Source organism: Leucopleurus acutus (genome assembly GCF_964270905.1).
Source record: "Leucopleurus acutus genome assembly, chromosome: 10".
Taxonomy (NCBI): domain Eukaryota; kingdom Metazoa; phylum Chordata; class Mammalia; order Artiodactyla; family Delphinidae; genus Leucopleurus; species Leucopleurus acutus.
In genome coordinates this window covers 76255608-76279765 of record NC_139153.1, presented here as the reverse complement: position 1 = coordinate 76279765, position 24158 = coordinate 76255608, and the positions used below count along the sequence as shown (strand labels likewise).

The following is a 24158-nucleotide window of genomic DNA, read 5'->3' as shown; positions in this document are numbered from 1 at the left end:
TTTTTTTGCGGGCCTCTCACTGTTGTGGCCTCTTCCATTGAGGAGCACAGGCTCCGGACGCGCAGGCTCAGCGGCCATGGCTCACGGGCCCAGCCGCTCCGCGGCATGTGGGATCTTCCCGGACCAGGGCACGAACCCGTGTTCCCTGCATCGCAGGCGGACTCTCAACCCTTGCGCCACCAGGGAAGCCCCTCCTTTAACTTTTAAATATTTCTGTAGCTTAAGAAAATCGAACCCCAATATTCCTGATATTCTGGTTCATTTTGCTCTGTAAATGGTCAAAAAATGGTGACATGTAGGGTTCTTTGGAATTTTAAACATCAGCCCTTTGAAACGTTTGTTTGCAAAGCAGGAAGTCACTTGCTACCCAGGGCAAACACTCAGGTGGAGGGTTTGTCCCTTTGCAGGCTTTAGCGCTGCAGCTTTTGATCAAGTTTCTTTATGTTGTTTTTTGTTTTTTCCGTGTGTGTGTGTGTGTGTGTATATATATATATATACACATGCATCTATTACCTATCATCTATCTATCTATAGCGAGAGACCAAAAGTGTATTGCATAAATGAATACTAGTAATGCCTGCTGCTCTTAAAATATGAAATATTTAGTGATCTGAACTTGATATCTTGGAACAGCAAGCCACCGTGCATGTGCTGCACCTGGCCACCAGTGACCCAGCCATTAGGTATGTTCTTGAGGCAGAGACAGCACTTGCATTACAGTAAACAAAACAAATAAACAAACAATAAAATCAGTACACAAAAATTTTTATTGATTCCCTGGATAGTTACTTCCTTAAGTTAGCGATAATCTTAATTAATTTATTAGATTTTATTTATAAATAAGTGAGGAAAAGTAATCCTTAAAGTTCTTGTGATGTTTAATTTTTTTAATTTTTGAATTTTATTTAATTTATTTTTTTATACAGCAGGTTCTTATTAGTCATCAATTTTATGCACATCAGTGTGTACATGTCAATCCCAATCTCCCAATTCATCACACCACCATCACCACTGCCCCATTGCCTTCCCCCTTGGTGTCTACGTTTGTTCTCTATATCTGTGTCTCAACTTCTGCCCTGCAAACCGGTTCATCTGTACCATTTTTCTAGGTTCCACATATATGCGTTAATATACGATATTTGTTTTTCTCTTTCTGACTTATTTCACTCTGTATGACAGTCTCTAGATCCTTTTATGTCTCAACAAATGATCCAATTTCGTTCTTTTTTATGACTGAGTAATATTCCATTGTATATATGTACCACCTCCATTTGTCTGTCGATGGGCATTTAGGTTGCTTCCATGACCTGGCTATTGTAAGTAGTGCTGCACTTAACACTGGGGTGTATCTGTCTTTTTTTTTTTTTTTCCAGTACACGGGCCTCTCACTGTTGTGGCCTCTCCCGTTGCGGAGCACAGGCTCCGGACGCGCAGGCTCAGCGGCCATGGCTCACGGGCCCAGCCGCTCTGCGGCATGTGAGATCTTCCTGGACTGGGGCACGAACCCATGTCCCCTGCATCGGCAGGCAGGCTCTTAACCCCTGCGCCACCAGGGAAGCCCGCATGTGTCTTTTTGAATTATGTTTTTCTCTGGGTATATGCCCAGTAGTGGGATTGCTGAATCATATGGTAATTCTATTTTTAGTTTTTTAAGGAACCTCCATACTGTTCTCTATAGTGGCTATACCAATTTACATTCCCACCAACATACAAGAGGGTTCCCTTTTCTCCACACCCTGTCCAGCATTTGTTGTTTGTAGATTTTCTGATGGTGCCCATTCTAACTGGTGTGAGGTGATACCTCATTGTACTTTTGATTTGCATTTCTCTAATAGTTAGTGATGTTGAGCAGCTTTTCATGTGCCTCTTGGCCATCTGTATGTCTTCTTTGGAGAAATGTCTATTTAGGTCTTCTGCCCATTTTTGGATTGGGTTGTTTGTTTTTTAATATGGAGCTGCACGAGCTGTTTATATATTTTGGAGATTAATCCTTTGTCCGTTGATTCGTTTGCAAATATTTTCTCCCATTCTGAGGGTTGTCTTTTTGTCTTGTTTATGGTTTCCTTTGCTGTGCAGAAGCTTTTAAGTTTAATTAGGTCCCATTTGTTTATTTTTGTTTTTATTTCCATTATTCTAGGAGGTGGATCAAAAAGGATCTTGCTGTGATTTATGTCAAAGAGTGTTCTTCCTATGTTTTCCTCTAAGAGTTTTATAGTGTCCGGTCTTACATTTAGGTCTCTAATCCATTTTGAGTTTATTTTTGTGTATGGTGTTAGGGATTGTTCTAATTTCATTCTTTTTCATGTACCTGTGCAGTTTTTCCAGCACAACTTATTGAAGAGTCTCTCTTTCCTCCATTGTATATCCTTGCCTCCTTTGTCATAGATTAGTTGACCATAGGTGTGTGGGTTTATCTCTGGGCTTTCCATCTTGTTCCATTGATCTATGTTTCTGTTTTTGTGCCATTGTCTTGATTACTGTAGCTTTGTAGTATAGTCTGAAGTCAGGGAGTCTGATTCCTCCAGCTCCTTTTTTTCCCCTCAAGACTGCTTTGGCTATTCGGGGTCTTTTGTGTCTCCATACAAATTTTAAGATTTTTTGTTTTAGTTCCATAAAAAATGCCATTGGTAATTTGATAGGGATTGCATTGAATCTGTAGATTGCTTTGAGTAGTATAGTCATTTTCACAATATTGATTCTTCCAATCCAAGAACATGGTATATCTCTCCATCTATTTGTATCATCTTTAATTTCTTTCATCAGTGTCGTATAGTTGTCTGCATACAGGTCTTTTGTCTCCCTAGGTAGATTTATTCCTAGGTATTTTATTCTTTTTGTTGCAATGGTAAATGGGAGTGTTTCCTTAATTCCTCTTTCAGATTTTTCATCATCAGTGTATAGGAATGCAAGAGATTTCTGTGCATTGATTTTGTATCCTGCAACTTTATCAAATTCATTGGTTAGCACTAGTAGTTTTCTGGTGGCATCTTTAGGATTCTCTACGTATACTATCAAGTCATCTGCAAACAGTGACAGATTTACTTCTTCTTTTCCAATTTGTATTCCTTTTATTTCTTTTTCTCCTCTGATTGCTGTGGCTAGGACTTCCAAAACTATGTGGAATAATAGTGGTGAGAGTGGACATCCTTGTCCTGTATCTGATGTTAGAGGAAATGCTTTCAGTTTTTCACCATTGAGAATGATGTTTGCTGTGGGTTTGTCCTATATGACCTTTATTATGTTGAGGTAGGTTCCCTTTATGCCCACTTTCCGGAGAGTTTTTATCATAAATGGGTGTTGAATTTTGTCAAAAGCTTTTTCTGCATCTATTGAGATGATAATATGGTTTCTTCTTTAATTTGTTACTATGCTGTATCACATTGATTGTTTTGCATATATTGAAGAATCCTTGCATCCCTGGGATAAATCCCACTTGATCATGGTGTATGATCCTTTTAATGTGTTGTTGGATTCTGTTTGCTAGTATTCTGTTGAGGATTTTTGCATCTATATTCATCAGTGATATTGGTCTGTAATTTTCTTTTTTTGTAGTATCTTTGTCTGGTTTTGGTATCAGGGTGATGGTGGCCTCATAGAATTAGTTTTGGAGTGTTCTTTCCTCCACAAGTTTTTGGAAGGGTTTGAGAAGGCTGGGTGTTAGCTCTTCTCTAAATGTTTGATAAAATTAACTTGTGAAGCCCTCTAGTCCTGGACTTTTGTTTGTTTGAAGATTTTTAATCACAGTTTCAATTTCATTACTCGTGATTGGTCTGTTTATATTTTCTATTTCTTCCTGGTTCCGTCTTGGAAGGTTATACCTTTCTAAGAATTTTTCCATATCTTCCAGGTTGTCCATTTTATTGGCATAGAGTTGCTTGTAGTAGTCTCTTAGGATGCTTTGTATTTCTGCAGTGTCCCTTGTAACTTCCCCTTTTTCATTTCTAATTTTATTGATTTGAGTTCTCTCCCTCTTTTTCTTGATGAATCTGACTAATGGTTTATCAATTTTGTTTATCTTCTCAAAGAACCTGCTTTTAGTGTTATTGATCTTTGCTATTGTTTTCTTTGTTTCTATTTCACTTATTTCTGCTCTTTATGATCTTTATGATTTCTTTCCTTCTGCTAACTTTGCGTTTTGTTTGTTCCTTTTTCTCTAGTTCCTTTAGGTGTATGGTTAGATTGTTTATTTGAGATTTTTCTTGTTTCTTGAGGTAGGCTTGTATTGCTATAAACTTCCCTCTGAGAACTGCTTTTGCTGCATCCCATAGGTTTTGGATTGTCATGTTTTTATTGTCATTTGTCTTTAGGTATTTTTTGATTTCCTCTTTGATTTCTTCCATGATCTCTTGGTTATTCAGCAACGTATTTTTTACCCTCCATGTGTTTGTCTTTTTTATGTTTTTTCCCCTGTAATTCATTTCTAATCTCATAGCAGTGTGGTCAGAAAAGATACTTGATACAATTTCAATTTTCTTAAATTTACCAAGGCTTGATTTGTGAACCAAGATGTGATCTATCCTGGAGAATGATCCGTGCGCACTTGTGAAGAAAGTGTAATCTGCTGTTTTTGGATGGAATGTCCTATAAATATCAATTAAATCTATCTGGTCTATTGTGTCATTTAAAGCTTCTGTTTCCTTATTTGTTTTCATTTTAGATGATCTGTCCATTGGTGTAAGTGAGGTGTTAAAGTCCCCCACTATTATTGTGTTACTGTAGATTTTCTCTTTTATAGCTGTTAGCAGTTGCCTTATGTATTGAGGTGCTCCTATGTTGGGTGCATATATATTTATAATTGTTATATCTTCTTCTTGGATTGAGCCCTTGATCATTATGTAGTGTCCTTCCTTGTCTCTTGTAACATTCTGTATTTTAAAGTCTATTTTATCTGATATGAGTATTGCTACTCCAGCTTTCTTTTGATTTCCATTTGCATGGAATATCTTTTTCCGTCCCCTCACTCTGTCTGTATGTGTCCCTAGGTCTGAAGTGGGTCTCTTGTAGACAGAATATATATGGGTCTTGTTTTTGTATCCATTCAGCAAGCCTGCATCTTTTGGTTGGAGAATTTAATCCATTCACGTTTAAGGTATTTATCGATATGTATGTTCCTATTACCGTTTTCTTAATATGTTTTGGGTTTGTTTTTGTAGGTCCTTTTCTTCTCTTGTGTTTCCCACTTTGAGAAGTTCCTTTAGCATTTGTTGTATAGCTGGTTTGGTGGTGCTGAATTCTCTTAGCTTTTGCTTGTCTGTAAAACTTTTGATTTCTCCATCGAATCTGAATGAGATCCTTGCCGGCCAGACTAATTTTGGTTGTAGGTTCTTCCCTTTCATCACTTTAAGTATATCATGCCACTCCCTTCTGGCTTGTAGAGTTTTTGCTGAGAAATCAGCTGTTAACATTATGGGAGTTTCCTTGTATGTTATTTGTCATTTTTCCCTTGCTGCTTTCAATAATTTTTCTTTGTCTTTAATTTTTGCCAATTTGAGTACTATGTGTCTCGGCATGTTTCTCCTTGGGTTTATCCTGTATGGGACTCCCTGTGCTTCCTGGGTTTGGGTGGCTATTTCCTTTCCCATGTTAGGGAAGTTTTCGACTATAATCTCTTCAAATATTTTCTCGGGTCCTTTCTCTCTCTCTTCTCCTTCTGGGACCCCTATAGCGACCGTTGTTGAGTTTAATGTTGTCCCAGAGGTCTCGTAGGCTGTCTTCATTTGTTTTCATTCTTTTTTCTTTATTCTGCTCCACAGCAGTGAATTCCACCATTCTGTCTTCCAGGTCACTTATCCGTTCTTCTGCCTCAGTTATTCTGCTAGTGATTCCTTCCAGGGTTTTTTTCATTTCAGTTATTTTATTGTTCATTTCTGTTTGTTTGTTCTTTTATTCTTCTAGGTCTTGTTAAACATTTCTTGCATCTTCTCGATCTTTGCCTCCATTCTTTTTCCAAGGTCCTGGATCATCTTCACTATCATTATTCTGAATTCTTTTTCTGGAAGGTTGCCTATCTCCACTTCATTTAGTTGTTTTTCTGGGGTTTTATTCTTGTTCCTTCATCTGGTACATAGCCCTCTGCCTTTACATCTTGTGTCTTTCTGTGAATGTGGTTTTTGTGCCACAGGCTGCAGGATTATAGTTCTTCTTGCTTCTGCTGTCTGTCCTCTGGTGGATGAGTCTATCTAAGAGGCTTGTGCAAGTTTCCTGATGGGAGGGACTGGTCTCTCTATGTTTTTAGAACAACTTGAATCTGGGTTTTGATGGAATGGGCTGTAAATGTAGAAATGTGAGATGTGGAATGTAGAAATTTGGGTGTCTTTGAGGGTAGCCATGGCCAAGGCCAACATGTGTCCCAAGGGTTGTTATTTCTTCCTTCATAGATAAGGCAGGAAGAGGCTGGGAAACCCAAAGTCACCTTGAACAAGAAAGGAGGGGGCTTCCCTGGTGGCGCAGTGGTTGAGAGTCCGCCTGTCGATGCAGGGGACACGGGTTCATGCCCTGGTCCGGGAAGATCCCACATGCCGCGGAGCGGCTGGGCCTGTGAGCCATGGCTGCTGAGCCTGCGTGTTTGGAGCCTGTGCTCCTCAATGGGAGAGGCCGCAACAGTGAGAAGCCCGCATACCACAAAAAAAAAAAAAAAAGAAAGAAAGAAAGGAGGGAAAGGATAGATGGGGGAAAAGAATCCTGGATGTTTAATGTTTCCCTTTTGCCTATAAAAAACAGAACCCCCCAAAACTACCATTTTTTTAAATGTCATGGTCACAAACTAAATTTCTCACACCAAAGATTTAGAAGAAAATATTCATGTGACCAAATTAACAGTCTTTAGTACAAGTGAGTGGTGAATCAAAGCAAGGCTCCCTGGAACAGAAATAACTACAAATCATAAAAATCCAAGTTCCTCTGAGGGTTTTATTACCAGTCTGGTATCTTAAACTCCTCTATGTGGAGTACTGAAATGCAAATGCCCTGCTGAATATCTGGAAGCAACTCTTTCATCCAAAGTAGGATCAATTCTATTAACTATCTCTGTTTCAAAAAGAAGAAAAGGGCTAAATATATGCTTTAAGACTTCTCAGTACTACACAATGTTTCGCCTTCATTTACCAGGAAGATTAATTAGTGGAGTTCCACATTCTATATCCTTACAATAAAATTCAACCTTTACTGAAAGTCACTTTGGAGTTTTGAAACAATGAGGTCAAAGGGAAGTTACTAAAAATAATCAGAATGAACTGTGATTGTATGCAAAGGAAATAAGCAGAAAACTACTTTCATTGAGTCCAAGAAACAAACTTTTATTAACTTGCTCTTTCCCCTCATTTGTTTAATTTTCACCTAGGGATTTTAGTGGAAGTCCCCCAAATACACCAGTCTGGTTGTCTAGTTACCCTGTGCCTCCCCAAGCTCACAGGTGCCCAGTGCTCTCACGTTTCCTGATGTCTCCCCCACACCTTTGAACTCACCTGGGTTCCAGCCCCAGCTTAGCCCTGTCCGTTTGTGTTCAATCTAAATGCCTGGAGCTTGGCCACTCGGCCGACCATGTTATGGCACGATTCCTACACATAGAAAAGAATCCCTAGTTAAACGAGGGAAGAGTGAGTCTCTTTTGCTTTGCAGTCATCTGAAAAATGGGGGAAGAAAAGGAAAAATAAGGTGAACTGGGGGGAGAGGTAAAGGCCCCTGCAAAGCCCTTTGTGGTGGAACAGGGTGGGTGGTCTCTAGGACAGTACTTCTCAGGGTTTAGTTTGCACAGGAGTCACCCAGAGACCTTGTTCATAATGATTCTGGACCCCATCCTGAGATTCCGGTGAGAAGGTTGCAGGCAGGACCAGGAAGTCCCGGTCAGTGGACCACGTAGGCTTATTAAGTGCTGAACGGTACCCCCCAAGAGGTTCCCTCATATGGTGGGAAGAGCAGTGGGCCCCAAGGTCTCACCCATGGATCTGAGGTGCAGGGGAGGAGGACAACAAAAAATAGAGAAATAGATGAGCGTGACTTGGCAGTCAACAGGTGGTGGAGTCTAAGTCCAGCAGAAAGGCAGGGCAGGAGAGGAAGATACTTTGAAAGCACCCTGAGCATTGTCCTTTTTCTAGCAAATAGTTTCCAGAACAAGTACTGGAATTTGTTCTGCGGGCTTTCCATGGTTGAAGAGTGTACAGGCTTCCCAAACACAGAAAATTAAACTATAAGTCATGTTGACTTACAAACTACATGTCATAAAAAAACATTTCTGGTTGTCGATAATTCGTACTATCACCTCGGAACTAGGATGGTGACTGGTGGAGGGCACTTTGCTTGGGAAATTGGGATACACATTTGAAGGCTGGCGCTGTCATAGGCTGACCTGCTCTGGTTAATACAGATAAGAAAAATTGAGGACCCAGTGGAAAACCCAATAACGTGGGATTTGAGCTAGTGAGGCTGGGGACGGATGTGGCGAGGGTTGGAAAGGGGATTTCCAGTAACTTGTTAGAAAGAGGGGCGTGATGCCACCTCCACCAACACACGTGAATACACACACATACTCCTTACTGCCTTTATGTTTCTGTATAGCATTTTTGCTCATCTGGTACATAACTTATTTGTTTGTTTATTGTCAATATTACTGTATCAGTCAAGGCCACACCAGGAAGGAAATCACTCTCAAAGGTTAACTGAAAAGGTGAAGGCATTTTGTCAACAAGCCACTAGCAGTACCAGGAAGCCCTTGATCACCTCCCGTAGGGCAGGAAGGGGCCAGATGTTTTGGGTGGGGTGTCAGAGGAGCCTGGGAAGACCTGTGGATGTGGGAGAGGGGGTCCCCCAGAATCATGGCTGAGGGTGGAGCAACACAATAAGTCCATTGCCAAACTGTAGCCCCAAAAGGAGGAGGGGGGAGTACATCCCTGACTCCCCTTTCCTCCCATCCTACGATCTCCTGCTGGCATCTCCTGCTCTCCCAGAGGACAAGGCACTGCAGGGTGTGGGGTGGGTCCCCTGGGGCACAGAGCACGGCAGAGAAGGGTGGAAATGAACCGAGAGGCCAGCCAGCCCGTTCCTCCAGCTGGAATGAAACTCCTCGGGGACAGTTGTGTTAGTTACTGCTTATCTCCAAGGTCTCCATTAGTATCTGGTGCACAGGTTTTCAACAACATTTGGTGAAGGAATGAATGATGCATGACTTGGAAGAAGAGGCATATTGAAAGAATTCCACAGAATGTGTGATGCAAACCCCCACACTGTCCCTATTATGATACCTAACTCAATTCATCCTTGGTCACAATGTTTTCATGCGAAGGGATATTTTGAGGGGCAGGTACAGCAGGAAGACCTGGATGTAAGAGTGAGAAGATGCCCAGCATCTGATTATACACATATTATACTAATAAGTTATCAAGAAATTCACTTTGCCCATTTCTTTTTTTTATGTTTTTAAAAAATTTTATATTAGAGTATAGTTGGTTTACAATGTTGTGTTAGTTTCATGCCCACTTCTCAGTCCTGCTCTGCGAGCAGCCAGACTTGATTCACGGTAATAGACGGGCCCCAATGCTGTACATCCGACAGCACAACAGCAGGTTGTGAAGGTTCATGCTCTGGTTTCTACAGATGCTAGAGGCATGGGAGGGTTCACCCCCAGCCAACCCTACCCCAGGCAGGACAGATAGGCCTAGGACATGGGCTGCTCTGGTTCTATCTTCGCCAACTCAGAGGCTCTGAGGCTGAGCTTTACAGACTTTCTGTAAAATGGGGATGACAATCGTGCCCCCCTTTCAGAGATGTGAGGCCCAGCTGGGTACTGACCCACTGCCTGGCAGTATGTAAACACTTAGTAGTAGCCTTAAGGATTGTTTCTTGTCTCTGCTCCTGGGAGAGGCGTGGGACATGCGGCAGAGGCTCTGTTTTCTGCACTGGATCCTTGATCAGGGAGAGGGTCAGGAGGGAACAGGATAGACCGTCCTGGAGGAGGCTTTGCGCAATCCCCAAAGCAGGGCTTCCTGCTTCCTTCCTTCAGGATTAAGTGGAGCAGAAGCTGGTTTCCCTTCTGACCCCCAGTCAGTACCACACACACACGTTGTTTTTTTTTTTTTTCCAGGTGGCCTAGGGTGGTTTAGAAGTGCACTGGGAAAGAGACTGTGCAGTTCTTCCTTCCTCAGGGTCAGGGAGGTGTTCCCAGAGGGAGCTGAAATGAGGAGCAGGTGGGGGACTCTGGGAAGATGAGCTTCCCTTGGAGAAGATGGGCAATGCCTTTAGGGTCTGGGGGTTCACGTGGTCTTCCTTTGCCAAGGGCTCTCCACCACTTACATTTGCTGGTGGCAAGTCCTTCCTCCACGCTCTTCGGGTCTGTATCGCTAAAATGACTGCTCCACGCTGTTACAGTGGAGGATTACTGGACTGAATGTCAATATTATGACATAGAAAAATATATATATATATGTGTGTCATCTTGGGCATGTTACTTAACTTCTTGTCTCATATGTAAAATGGGATAGTAGGAGTAGTGTTGGGAAATTATGTGAGATAGTATATGTAATGTAGGGCACTTAGAATGGTATATGGTTCAACCAAAGACTATATATGTGTTTGCTCTCTTCGTGGTATTTTATTGTGTATATGCAATATAATTAATTTAGCTAGTTTCCCATTGAAAAAGAAAATGACTGCTCCAAGTTAAAACAGAGGAGGCTGATAAAGAGAAAACAAGCTACCCTTTGACACCAAGGTCTCCTGTGGTTGCATGACAAGCTTACAAGGAACACTCTGGAATCCGGGGCACGAGGGTTGGTGGTGGGGAAATGTCACCCCGGCTGCAGGCAATAAGGTGGTACATGTCTGGAGAGAACTTAAAATCAATAATAAAACCAACTAAAAGTCTTTTTTTTTTTTTTTAATGATCACCATGCAGTGGCAATTCCAAACAATGTCAGTGGCAAAATACTCTTCCAAAAAAAAATTTTTGTTGGTCTAAGTTCTAAACAATTGCTGTCATCACGGGTGAGTTTCAGTAATAGAATCTAAGCTGCTAGTTACCATATTTGTATTACTTATTTTTTATTCATTTTTATCAGAGTATAGTTGCTTTACAATGTTGTGTTAATTTCTGCGGTACAGCAAAGTGAATCAGCTATACGTATACATATATCCCCTCTTTTTTGGATTTCCTTCCCATTTAGGTCACCACAGAGCAGTGAGTAAAGTTCCCTGTGCTATACAGTAGGTTCTCACTAGTTATCTATACGTAGTAGTGTATATATGTCAATCCCAATCTCCCAGCTCATCCCACCCCCGTTCCCCGCGCCCCCCGTATCCATATGTCTGTTCTCTACATTTGTGTCTCTATTTCTGCTTTGCAACTAAGTTCATCTGTATCATTTTTCTAGATTCCACATATATTTAATAAAGATTGTGTTCTACATAGAAGTTGATTCAGAAAACTCAGTCATATACTGGCTCCTGGCACAGAGGGACTCCACTACATGTTCGTGTTCCAAGAATAAGTTCCTAATGGTTTGGAACTGTCTGAGGTTGCTGGAAGTGACTCTATCTCCTGGGGCATGACATATCCCTGCATTTGAACAGCAGGCTAAAAATAAGTAACATTAGCACAGTAATTATAGAGACAAATAAACGGAACGAGTTGCTTCAATTCTGTCATTCTATGGGACTTCATAGAGTTCTGATTTGTGTTTAAAGTTGAAAACAGTGAAGGAGAGTACTACCCGCATGGTGTACTCTTTATTTGACAACTACACGTTTTAGCTCACACCTCAATGTTTTACCGAAAATTAATATTTAAGTGAAAATTTTTTCTCTTTTTTAGTTGTTTTAAATCTAAAGAATTAATCAAGAAAATAAGGACTATTACTGAAAATGATGTTCTCATATAAAAGAGGGTAGAGTTAATAAAAAAATCTGGTCCAGATGTCAAATATACTAGATGCTTCCATGGTCCAGAATTATGAGTGCAGGCTATTGCCTTCTTCAATTGGATTTTACAATGCAGAGAAGTGAGAGAGAGAGAGAAAGACAGACAGAGAGAGACAGAGAGAGGTGAACACGTGCATGCGTGTGCCCGTGTGCATGTGTGTATTCATGGGTGTAGGGAACCAGTTTTCACTCTTTGTTGTTATGTGATTCCTGGGAAATTTTATGGTGTCAACCATAGAAGTTTACTTAAATATCGCTCCTGTTAGTATATATAAATATCCCTCATCAGGCATTTGTTGTATAAGGTGATTCTGGCACTTAAGAAGGGAAGATATGGGACCATTTCTGATGTAGACCAGTAAGTGATCCAAGGGCTGGAGCTCATTCATAAGAGTACCCTTGTTTAGTGAGGGTCCAGCCGGTTCAAATAAAGAGTCCTAGGAAGAGGGATGTGTGTGAATATCCCACTGGGTAAAGCACAAAGTCCAGATCTCACTGACTCTAAGTAAAATGGAAAATGGAACATTTGAGGAATTCAGGAAAAGACTAAAAATATCAATATATGTTGTTTTCCCTATCTTAATGTTCCAGGTCAGACAAGGTAAACCGAAGGGGTGTGGTCCTGGAATCACCATGTAATTGTTAATAGGTAGCTATGTTTTGTGTACTATGCACCAGGTCTAAAAACAGTTCAGTGGTCCCAAGAGGCCAGCTTTGAATTATAGGTGGTGATGTAGTTAGGAACAGTCTTGAACTTGGAAACCTGGACTCATTGTTCTGGGACAGGTCGTGGAGCGGTGGGGAGCTGGGCAACTTCCATGCAGCACAGTGACAGTTTGCACAGTGCTGGGCCATTGCCAAGGGCTGTAGCAGCCACTGTGAACACCTTTCCCTTCATCTCTTAACTCCGTCTGTCCCTGAAACACTCAAAAAGTACAGGCTAGAACGCAGGGCAACTAAACTTTGGGTTTACCAACTTGATCACCAAGCACACTGGAAGGTCAGACAGGGTCTCAAGAGTTTGCCATCATGGTATGAAATGGAACAGACCAGTGAATAAAGGAGATTCCAAAGAGATGTCTTATGCACAACTTAGATTTGGGGAGACAGAATTTCATAAACCTATGGGTAGGGCACTCGAAGTGAACAACTAACGCTTTTCCTAATATTAAAACAAGCAAGTTGTTTTGAACAGGAGCTAGTTTACTGAGCAATATGTGTAATATCTGGAAAGTGTGTGCCTTTCCATTTTCTTTAAAAGATTCACTTCAGGTAAAATAAAGAGTGGTCTAACAAGGTCTTGCTAATGATGGAACAGCTCGTTTCTCCAGGGCTGAATTACAAGCCATCTGGTTTTCCAGCATCCCACATCTCTAGGCTTTTAAAAGCACATTTTTCCTGCTCCCGAAGTAGCTGAACTTCAGAAATGTTGATTAATTTCCATTTGTGCTTCATTTTCCATTCTCACCACTGTTCTCCCAACTTTATGCTTCTCCTTGGCGAGCTTATTTTAGGCCCCTTCTTGGGGCTGGAGTTCAGAACCATTGTTGCTCACGGACACAGGCATCAGCCCAACCTTTTCCGAGTTCTTTCTCAAACAAATGTTGTCATTGTGCCTGACATAGTATGTATTCTTGAAAGAGCATTTTAAAAAGAATACATCATGGCTCTGAAGAACTGAGGGAAGTGGTGGTGGAGGGACCCCACTCTTAAGACGTGAAGCAGGAGCCACGGAGCAGGGACTCAGGAGGGAGGTGGGATGTGTCCCTGGGGGACGGGGAGTGGCCATCTTTAGCACAGGGATGGCCTTCGCTGGTTGACCAGAAGGTGATACTGATCTAGCAGTGTTACCTTTGTATTGTAGGTCTTGGGAAATTTATTGAGCACCTCTTATGTGTTGGGGATTTCTAGCTGTACCTTAGAAGTTATCTTCACTCTTTGGCTAAGATGGTGGAATACCTCCCCATCTATGTAGGGGGACTCCTGCAACCCTACTGGGGTGCCTTGGTGGGCATGGTGTGTTAGCAGCCATAACCACGCCGTGACTGTGCCCTTGAAAGCACTGGATTCTCCTGACGGTATAGACATCCTAGCCCCTGAAAAAGGGATGAGACGTAAAACAAAATCTCCCCTTGATTCAGTCATTAAAAATGTATTTGTTGAATACCTACGATGTTCCTTGTCACAGCTACTTAGTATTTTCATATTTTCTATTATAATCTCACCTCCAAATTAGTCATTTTAACTAATAATTTAAAAAACTAATAGTTAAAAAATAGATTTTAAGTGATCAGTTCTTGAGTGTCCATTTTTCTTTCTTAACTACATTATCTTAAGTTCATGGACGTCACATGAATAAAATTTGGTGGTGGGTCCACAAACTTGAATGGGAAAAATATATCTTTATTTTTACTAACCTCTAACTGCAATTTAGGATTTCCTTTAATTAGGAACCTAGGTAACAAGCCACAGCAGTATTAGCAGTACCTATGACTTTGTCACCAATAGAAATCGCAGATATTTTGGTATCACATTACTATATTGCAGACCCTCAAAAATCTAGTTTATTCCCATCACCACATGAAATGTGTGATAGTCATTAAAGCTGCCTCATTAAATTTTTTAATTGAATAAATTAAGAAAGAAGTAAATATATTACTAAATCACATTGTTTTACTATTTTGATAACTATATTTCAATATAATTATTTTCTCTTGTAATCCTATGTATTTTGTTCTACACATTTAAAAGCATTATTCAGAGAAGGAATCATAGTCTTTACCAGATGGCCAAAAGGGTCCATGCTCCCAAATCATTTTTTTTTTTTATCCTACAGTCCTTTCATCCAGGGCCAGGGAGATACAAACTCTTTCAGTCTTTGTATGTCTAGAAATATCTTTACTTTGCCCTCATCCATGAATGTCTTTTCAAGTGTGGAACCAGGTGAGGCCACCGTGGAAGAAAGTACAGGTGGAAAAGGATGGTGGGACCATGGACAAGGCTTGGGGCAGGCTAAATTTAGAGTGCAGGTAGAGAAAGAAAGGGCGCCAAGGGGATTGAGAGGTGGGAGGAACCCGTGGGGTAGGAGGAACATCAGAAGACTGGATGCCAATGGGATTTCAAGGAGGCAGGAGCAGCCAGCTCTGTCACATGGTGCTGCAGAGTCAAGGAGGATGAGAGCAGCAAATGGGCCATTGACCATGGTGATGTGGAAACCATGGTGACGGTCATGAGAGTCGCTAGTGCAGAGCTAGGGAAGGAAGATGGGTTTGACTGACTTGGGAGCCAAAGAAGAGGGGTGAAGAAGTGGAGACAAAGTCAACGTGTTCAGCTCTTTGGTCAAGAGTTGCTGTAAAGGGGAGCAGAAAAATATTGCAGTCAATGAGGAAAGAGACAGATGTCAAAGGCTTTTCAAGAGAGATTCTAGAACATGTTGGTGTGCTACTGGGACTGATCCAGTGCTGAAGATGAAAGAGGAAATGGCACCCAGTGCCGAGTGGAGGAAGAGGCAGGTCGTCGGCAGGAGCAGGGCTGAGTCATCCTCTCAAACCAGAGGGCAGTTCAGGTGCAAGAGTGTGGGAAGTTTGCACATAGGAAGATGAGCGTTTGGTTGATTCTGTTTTCTCAATGAAGTAGGAGGCAAGACTACAGCCAGGAGTGAGGAAAAAAGAGAAAATGTGAAATGGTGATTTGGAGGAGTGAGAAAACGAACATAAATAAGAGGATTGTTGGGCCACGTGATTGTAGCAATTCCACCAACAATTAGCAGGATAATTTTAATAAATAAGCTGTCTGTCTGCTCTCAGACACAGATAAGAACTGCTCTCTGAAATACTCCCCCCTTTCCACTATCCCCCACTTCTCTCTAACCCCATTGCCCTCTTTTTAAAAAAATTTTTATTGGAGTGTAGTTGATTTACAATGTTGTGTTAGTTTCAGGTATACAGCAAAGTGAATCTGTTATACATATACATATATCCATTCTTTTGCCATATAGACCACTATGCAGTTTTGAGCAGAGTTCCCTGTGCTCTGCAGTTGATCCTTATTTGTTATTTATTTTATATATTGTAGTGTGTATATTGTCAATCTCAGCCTCTCAATTTATCCCTCCCCCCCTTACCCAATTGCCTTCTTGTTATTAAAGCCTCTTTGATGACTTAAACTAATCCATGCTTACATGCAACTCATTGGAAATGGATAATATATCCACCTTTCAAAGGCATTTGAGTCAGAGCAGAGGTTGTTCCTTCGCTTAAAGCAATTTGTCTCTAAAGGTGTAAGTTTAGGAATTAGAGGCAGGTGGACATAGGTTTATCTATTGCTTCTCAAATCCTCCCACAGAGGTGACAGTCTACACTGCTTACGTTACCTGGCGCCAAAATTTTCAGACCACTATGGTGCCCTCCACTACACTTTCAGTTCAACTGTATCCTAATACAATAGAAAGAATCATCTAACCTTCTTTCTTGAAAGGATATAGGCTTTGGCATAACTTACTTAGAGCATCATTTCTGGCACTAATTAAATTGTGGACCAAGCATCATAAAGAAAAGACTACAGGTCTAACACAAGCTTAATACTGTCTCTCTCTACTCAGAAATCATCACTGTATCTTAGGCATTAGGTATAGGGATCAACCCCTTACCTGCACCTGGGGAATTGTCTTAATTTAGAGGTAAGAAGAAAGGGTATCTGAGTATCCAGTGGGGGCTGGGGCAGGCGCCAAGGCACCATGCTAAGAGTCCTGCCTGGGAAGACAGGAGATATCCATTCTAATTCTGGTTCTGACACTAATGGGTGTTGTGGCCTTGGTGAAGCCTCTCTACTCCCTCTAGCACGGTCGCTGGAATGAATGCTCGCCCGGTCCCCTTGGCTCTCAGATCCTGTGATTCTGACTTTTGTCTTGGCATGTGTGACTCTTCAGCTCTCATTTGTCTGGTGCTTTTAGCATCATGGCTATTCACTCATTGGCTTGATAAATTCTGAGGAAATCACCTCTCCGATCAAAGGCAAAAATGGGGGAACCTTTGTTTTGGTGGCGGAGGAAGTGTTGAGGCCCTGAATCGGGATGGAAAGTGCCCTTATGGGGACTAGGGATGTTAGCAGATGCCCTCACTGCTGCCTGAGGCATATGATACCTGCATCAGAGCACCTGCACCCAGGACACACAGTGAAGGAGCAGAAGTTAGAAGAGGAGCGGCCACCCATGTTCACGTACAAAGGAACTTGCACACTTGAGTCCAGATTCAGCTTCCTTCAAAACAGCTTCCTTCCCAGACCAAGACAAGAAGGAATGCCCATGTCCTCAAATACCTAGCTCTTCTCCATGTTGCTGAAAGAGAGGGCAGTGGGGATGGGGGTGGGGATAAAGGAGGAGGAGTCAATGATACATGTGGTCCATCAATAACTGACATCCGTGCACACCAAGGCTGCAGCGTGTGGCTGACATATGGGCAACTTCCTGCTGCATGGATGGGCTAGTGGGTCACCTGTAAGAGCCAAAGGTGGAATCCAAAGGCTAGGGATGATTGCCAGGCCACTGACGGTCAACCCTGCATAAGAAAAGGTCAACAAAGGCCAAGAGAAGGCTGTTGATGTCACCTCTACAGATCTGTGTCCTGCATCTGTCTCCATTTTCCCATACGCTGTCTCTCCCTCTTCCAAGAAAAGGCAGGGAAGGTAGTCTTGGCCATGGTCCAAAATAGGACTTCACTTGGAGGGTGCTTTGGATTTCTGACCGAAGCTAGGACCATCACGGGAGACATAAGAAGGTGGGTGGAATATGGCAGTCAACTGTATCCAATTGGTCCAAAAGATGAAAGCTTTGGGATCTACCACAGCAAAATAATATAAGTATCTGAAAGATACTTACGCCAAGAAGGCATAATAAATCTGTCTATCGGTGGAATGGATCCAGTAACAGCAAATGCAAATAAAACCTGAGAGGCCGCAGCTGAGTACAAATATGATCAACTCCAATTAGCAGAGTCTGCCAAGATACACACACAAGATAAGAAGAAGACCATTTGTATACCATAAAACCGCCCAGTTTTCTGTCGGTTTCTTCCTTGCATAAGGACAGGTCAGTGCCAGAGGGGAATTTTCCTGGCCTCGTTATAGAAATAACAAAGGAGAGCTGACCCTGAGTCACACTGGGTCAAAAGTGTTACCAACATCTGGTTGTGGATTAAAAAAAGACAAATAGGGCGTACCCTGCCAAGACGAGGATGTGTGAGCGTTTTACAAGTAGAATAATTATGGACTTTGGTGTCTACCTCTGCTGTGTGTATACTAACATCGTGGCATTCTTACCTTTGCTTTCATGTCACACTTTCAAATATGCTTCTTCAGTGAACCAAATAGGCATCTCTCCCCTCAGGGAGCTTACACCCTAGTGGAGGGTTAGAAGGTGGAGACAGCCGATAAAATAAATAAGTACATTATAGTGTATTAGAGGTGATACGTGATATGGAAAAAATTCCTCAGGGAAGGGGGTTGGGAGGACTGAGTTGTGACGTATGGTGGTCAGGGAAGGCCTCACTAAGGAAGCAATGTTTGGGCAAAGGTGGGAATGAGGTGAGGGAGTGAGACACGAGGATATCTGGGCTAAAAGCATCGAGGCAGAGAGAATGGCCAGTGCGAAGACTCTGGGATGGCACAACCTGGCTCACAGGAAAGCCGGCATGGCTGGAGCAACGTGGAAAGAAGGAGAGGAATTAAGGGAGGGTATGGTGGGAGGAGCAAAGCTGTCAATGGTCTAGACCTTACAGGCCACTGAAAAGACTTTCACCTTGACTGTGTGAGATGAGAGCATGGCTGAGCGCAGGTGGACATTACATAGCTTAGATCTTATGAAGACCATTTTAACTGCAGTCTTACACAGAGACCAATTAGAGGTAAAGATGGTCATCCAGGCAAGAGGTGATGATGGTTTGATGAGAGTGATAGCAGTGGAAGCGGTAAGAAATACCCAACCACACGTGTATTTTGGAGGTAGAAAGGATTTGTTGACAAATTAAAGTGTGCAAGGGAGGACTCGAGGATGAGTCTTAGAGTTTTGGTCTGGCTAACCTGGAAGGTTGGAGACGCCCTTCACTGAGATGGGAGAGACTGTTGGAAAAGCTAGCTTGGGAGGGAAGACCAGTTTTGTTTTCGGACATGTTACGTTTGAGAGCCTATTGCAGATCCAAGTGGATTTATCGAGTGAGAAGTTGGATGTACTGGTCAGAAGGGCAGGAGTGAGGTCTGTGATTGAGGTAGATGTTTGGAAGTCACCAGCACAAAGATTTAAGCCACAAAACTGGTGGAGATCACCTGGGGAATAAGTGTCAACAGAGAAGAGTTCCAAAGACTGAGCCATGGGACATGCCAGTGTTAAGAGGAGAACCCAGCCATGGAATGAGATGAAGCAGTTTCCTTATGTTTGCCTTTTTAAAAAAAATTTATTGGAGTATAGTTGAGTTAGCTTCAGGTGTACAGCAAAGTGATTCAGTTGTACATACATTCAGTCTTTTTCAGATTCTTTTCCCATATAGGTTATTACAGAATCTTGAGTAGAGTTCCCTGTGCTATGCAGTAGGTCCTTGTTGGTTATCTATCTTATATATAGTAGTGCGCATATGTTAATCCCAAGCTCCTAATTTATCCCTCCCTCCCCACATTTCCCCTTTGGTAACCATAAGTTTGTTTTTGAAATCTGTGAGTCTGTTTCTGTTTTTGTAAATAAGTTCATTTTGTATCATTTTTTAAATTAGATTCCACATATGAGTGATATCATATAATATTTGTCTTTCTTTGACTTACTTCACTTAGTATGATAACCTCTAGGTCCATCCATATTGCTGCAAATGGCATCATTTCAGTCTTTTTTATGGCTGAGTAATATTCCGTTGTATATATGTACCACACCTTCTTTATTCGTTCCTCTGTCACTGGACATTTAGGTTGCTTCCATGGCTTGGCTATTGTAAATAGAGCTGCAGTGAACATTGAGGTGCATGTACCTTTTCAAATTATGCTTGTCTCCGGATATACGCCCAGGAGTGGAATTGCTGGACCATTTGGTAGTCCTTTTGTTTGCTTTTATGGATCAGCTAGGACATGCCAGCACCGAGTGAGGAGCTGGGCATATGATAAATAAGACGGGGCCCGGCCCTCAAGGCACTTACAGTCAATGCATTAAGCATTAAAATGATCATTTGAGCGCAGTCTGGTACCTGCAGAAAGACACATACCTGATAGTTTGGGGTCAGGGAGAGGAAACACATGGCCCAGCCGGGGAGAGCTAGGAGGGTCCTTGGAAGAAATAACATCTGCAATTTAACTGACATTAAAAGTTAGCCAGATGAAGAAGGGGGAAGGGCAGAGGCGTGACACAGCCTGGAGCAAGCTGGGAAAGACACATTTATTTGGTGCTGACATTTCTGCCTGAGCAAATAGCTCTGTCTCCAATGAGGTTACCCCCTTAAGCCCTAAGAGGCGCCTCATCCTAACGCAAACATAGATTAACACGACTAGTGAGTTAGTTACTCAGGCTGCACCATCGCAGTCTGGTTGAAGTCTGGGTTCAATTTGCCACCAACTACAACATCTTAGAACTCAGGAGAAGGGCTCTGTCCCAGCCAACGGCAGGGCGGCTGTAGCTGCGACAGGGCAAAGTCTTCCCATCAGCAGTGGATTCTGGGTTGCAGCCGAGACCATATGGTGGTCCCGTTTTCTGTTTGTCTTTGTTTTCATTGTAAAGTGAGTGCCACGAGCACAGAGTGTTCCTAGCAACAAACAGGACTATGGATGAGAGAGGAATTGCTCTTCAGTGAGGCAAAGGGACAGCCACCTTGACAGCGCCCTGTCCCATGTCAGAGTTGATGGCATCCCACAAACCAAATAGGGAAATAGGGAAATAGGGAAAAGACAGAGCTTTCAAAGAAGCGTTAACCCAGGAGCTGACTGACAGCAGGGTGTTTTTTAAGACAAGATGCATCTGAGTCAAGGTCCCCCACGTTGTCACTCTTTTTTGAAGTATCAAGGTCTGCAAGCTTTCCTCTCCCGGAGTGGGCGAACTCTGCCACCAGACATTCAGTTCTCTCTTACAGTTACTTTCCAAAGCTGTCAGCCTGCAACGTTCTTTTAGTGTCCTTTACCCCCATGATAATGTACAGGCTCCTCCTACATTTTCTTCATTCCTTCCAACACAGCTGGTGTCGTTCATCTACATCTATACTAATCCACTCAAGATACCCCCAAAGGAACCACATCTCATGACAAACACAAGAAGGTATATTTTAGAGGCATCTTCAAAGTGCCCGCCTGTACGGAACCAGAGGCAAAGCCAGCAGAAAACAAAGGCAAAGACAGTACCAAATCCCTACGTGATATTACAACAAAAACCTCTTTTCTGCAGAAATACCGATAGCTAACACACATGCTCACTAAATGCCAGGCACTGTTATAAGCCTTTATACATGTACGGAACTCATTTAATCTTCCCAACAACCCTGAGGTAGGTCTTATTATTAATCTGATTTTACAGAAGAGGAAACTGAGGCACAGAAAGATGAAATAACCTGTTAAGTTTCTGAGGAGCTACTAGTGGGCAGATCTGGTGTCCACACGCTTAACCCCAGGCTACTTCGCATTCTCAAGACTCAGGTGTTCTCTACTACTTAAATTTAATATTATAGGTTTTTAGTATAAAAAAGAATCTGGAATGTCTTTGTCCATTTCGTATAGAAAAAGTCAATACCACAAATATTTGGTGTAAGAAATTTGGAATACATTTGACCCTTGAACAACGTAGGGGTTAAGGGCACTCCCCCCACCCCCACACTCGAAAATCTGTGTATAACTTTACAATCAGTGCTCCGTATCCTGGTTCCACATACAAGGAGTCAGCCAGCTACCAGCTAACTGTGGATCGTGTCATACAGTCGTGTGTAGTTAGTGAAAAAAATCGGCGTGTAAGTAGACCCAAGCACTTCAAACACACATTGTTCAAGGATCAACTGTATTCTAAGACATGATTTAAGCTGTTTGCCTCTGTGTGTTTGTGTCTTAATATTCTTCTTATTTATTTATTTACTTATTGGTCAAGGGTAGTATTTTATTTATTTTTTATAGAATTATTTTTTAAATTGAAGTATAGTTGATTACTATGTTTTTAAAAAATGTATTTAAATTTATTTTGAAATAGAAATTCACAGTTCTTGTTTGTGGGTAAGATTAGGCCATGTTTTCTTATCTGTAGGGATGTTATTTTGCTCCTTCTTCTTTTTTAAAAAAATTTTTATTGGAGTATAGTTGCTTTACAATGTTGTGTTAGTTTCTGCTGTACAGTAAAGTGAATCAGCTATATGTATACATATATCTCCTCTTTTTTGTATTTCCTTCCCATTTAGGTCACCACAGAGCACCAAGGAGAGTTCCCTGTGCAATACAGTAGGTTCTCATTAGTTATCTATTTTATAAATAGTAGTGTGTATATGTCAATCCCTATTCCCAATTCGTCAAACCCTTCCTTGCCCCCTTGGCAACCGTGTTTGTTTTCTACATCTGTGACTCTATTTCTGCTTTGCAAATAAATTCATCTGTATCATTTTTCTAGATTCCACATGTAAGGAAAATTATATGATATTTGTTTTTCTCTTTCTGACTTACTTCACTCTGTATGACAGTGAGTATTTTCTATAGAATCAAAAGATTTATTTTTTATAGTGATTCACACTTTACTATAGGTAATGCCGTTAGAACTGGATTAAATAATAAGGCCCTTTACTGTGCCACTGACAGTAAATCCAGAGGTAAAGTACATCCACAACGTGCCACATGTCCTAGCACACCCAGGGCCCGGCAAGGAGAATGACATCACTGTGCTTTAAACCTATCACAATGCACCCCCTGAGCACAGCCAGGCCCAGGCTGGCAGCAGGGAGGAAATGGAGGGTAAGCTGTCAGCGGGCAACCAACATCTTCCACAATGGCATGGAGTGGGCTGGAGGATACAATTTAGAATCAGTACCGAGAAGTAGAATAATAATATTTTGAAGTCATCTTCTTTTTGCCAAAATACTTCACCATTGCCCCCAGCCTGAGTACGACTGGTTGTTGCTGACTTGCCTTCGGGGCGATAGCTCTGGCTGGAAAGGAAGGCTGGTGAAGAGGGAAGGAGATGGTGTGGGACAGGGAAGGCCCATGAGCTTGGAGGATTCGAGCCCAGGTCTCCAGTTCTGGAGCTCTTCCTCTATGCCAGGCTTTTACCACAGCCTATAGAATATACTGCCTCAGCAGTATTATTATTCCACTTTCACACATAATATAACTGAGTCTCAGTGAGGTCTCATAACATGTCCAAGGCCACAGAAGTAGGAATCAGTGGCCCTATGGTTTGAACCCCTGCAGTCTGACTCTGGGGTCCTGGCACTGACACACAGTCCTGACACTAGGAGGGTTTCTTTCAATGAGGTCTGGGGACGGCCTGCGTCAGACTTACTGGAGCACTTACAATGCAGATTCCTGGGCTCTAGAACAGGAGCCATTCATCAGACTTTCCGTGGGCAGCGTTTTAGAGTAGGAAATTGAAGATCATTCCCCATGCTGAAGTTTAAGAACAATTAGATGACCACCTATTACTTCCCATCTGTGTTCTGACCTTGGGCAAATCACCGTTTCTCTTTGAACCTCAGTTTCCTCCCTTGTAAAAAGAGGATGAGTAAGGTCACTTTCAGCTCAAAAACTCTGATTCTGATTCTAATTCAGTTTTTTAAAATTTTTTATTGGAGTATAGTTGCTTTGCAATGTTGTGTTAGTTTCTGCTGTACAGCAAAGTGAATCAGCTATATGTATACGTATATCCCCTCTTTTTTGGATTTCCTTCCCGTTTAGGTCACCACAGAGCATTGAGTAGAGTTCCCTGTGCTATGCAGTAGGTTCTCACTGACTATCTATTTTATACATAGTGATTCTAATTCATTTTAAACCCAACCACCTGACTGCAGCCTGCCAACCTGCCTTTTTCCAGGTATCTCCTTATCTTTAAACATTAGTGTTATTGAGATGATATTTTAAGTGTTACAAAATTTGTAGTTAGATGCACAAATATTCATAGAGTTTCCCTGGAAATCTTGGAGAACTGGATGCCCCTGAATGTGATATATTTGAAGTGCAACCCTCCCTTAAGCCCGGGGCTAGGACTAAACAACCTCACTAGGTCTTCTCGTATTCAAGATTTTTTAAATCTCTGATTTCTTGGTGCC

At 42.0% G+C, this 24158-nt stretch overlaps 1 protein-coding gene across 1 annotated transcript in view; it reads left to right on the top strand.

The window, feature by feature from the left end:
* The window catches only part of ADGRF5 (adhesion G protein-coupled receptor F5), a 110442-nt gene that overhangs the window by 11728 nt on the left and 74556 nt on the right, over positions 1–24158 (top strand). The gene's annotated exons all lie outside the window — the stretch shown is intronic.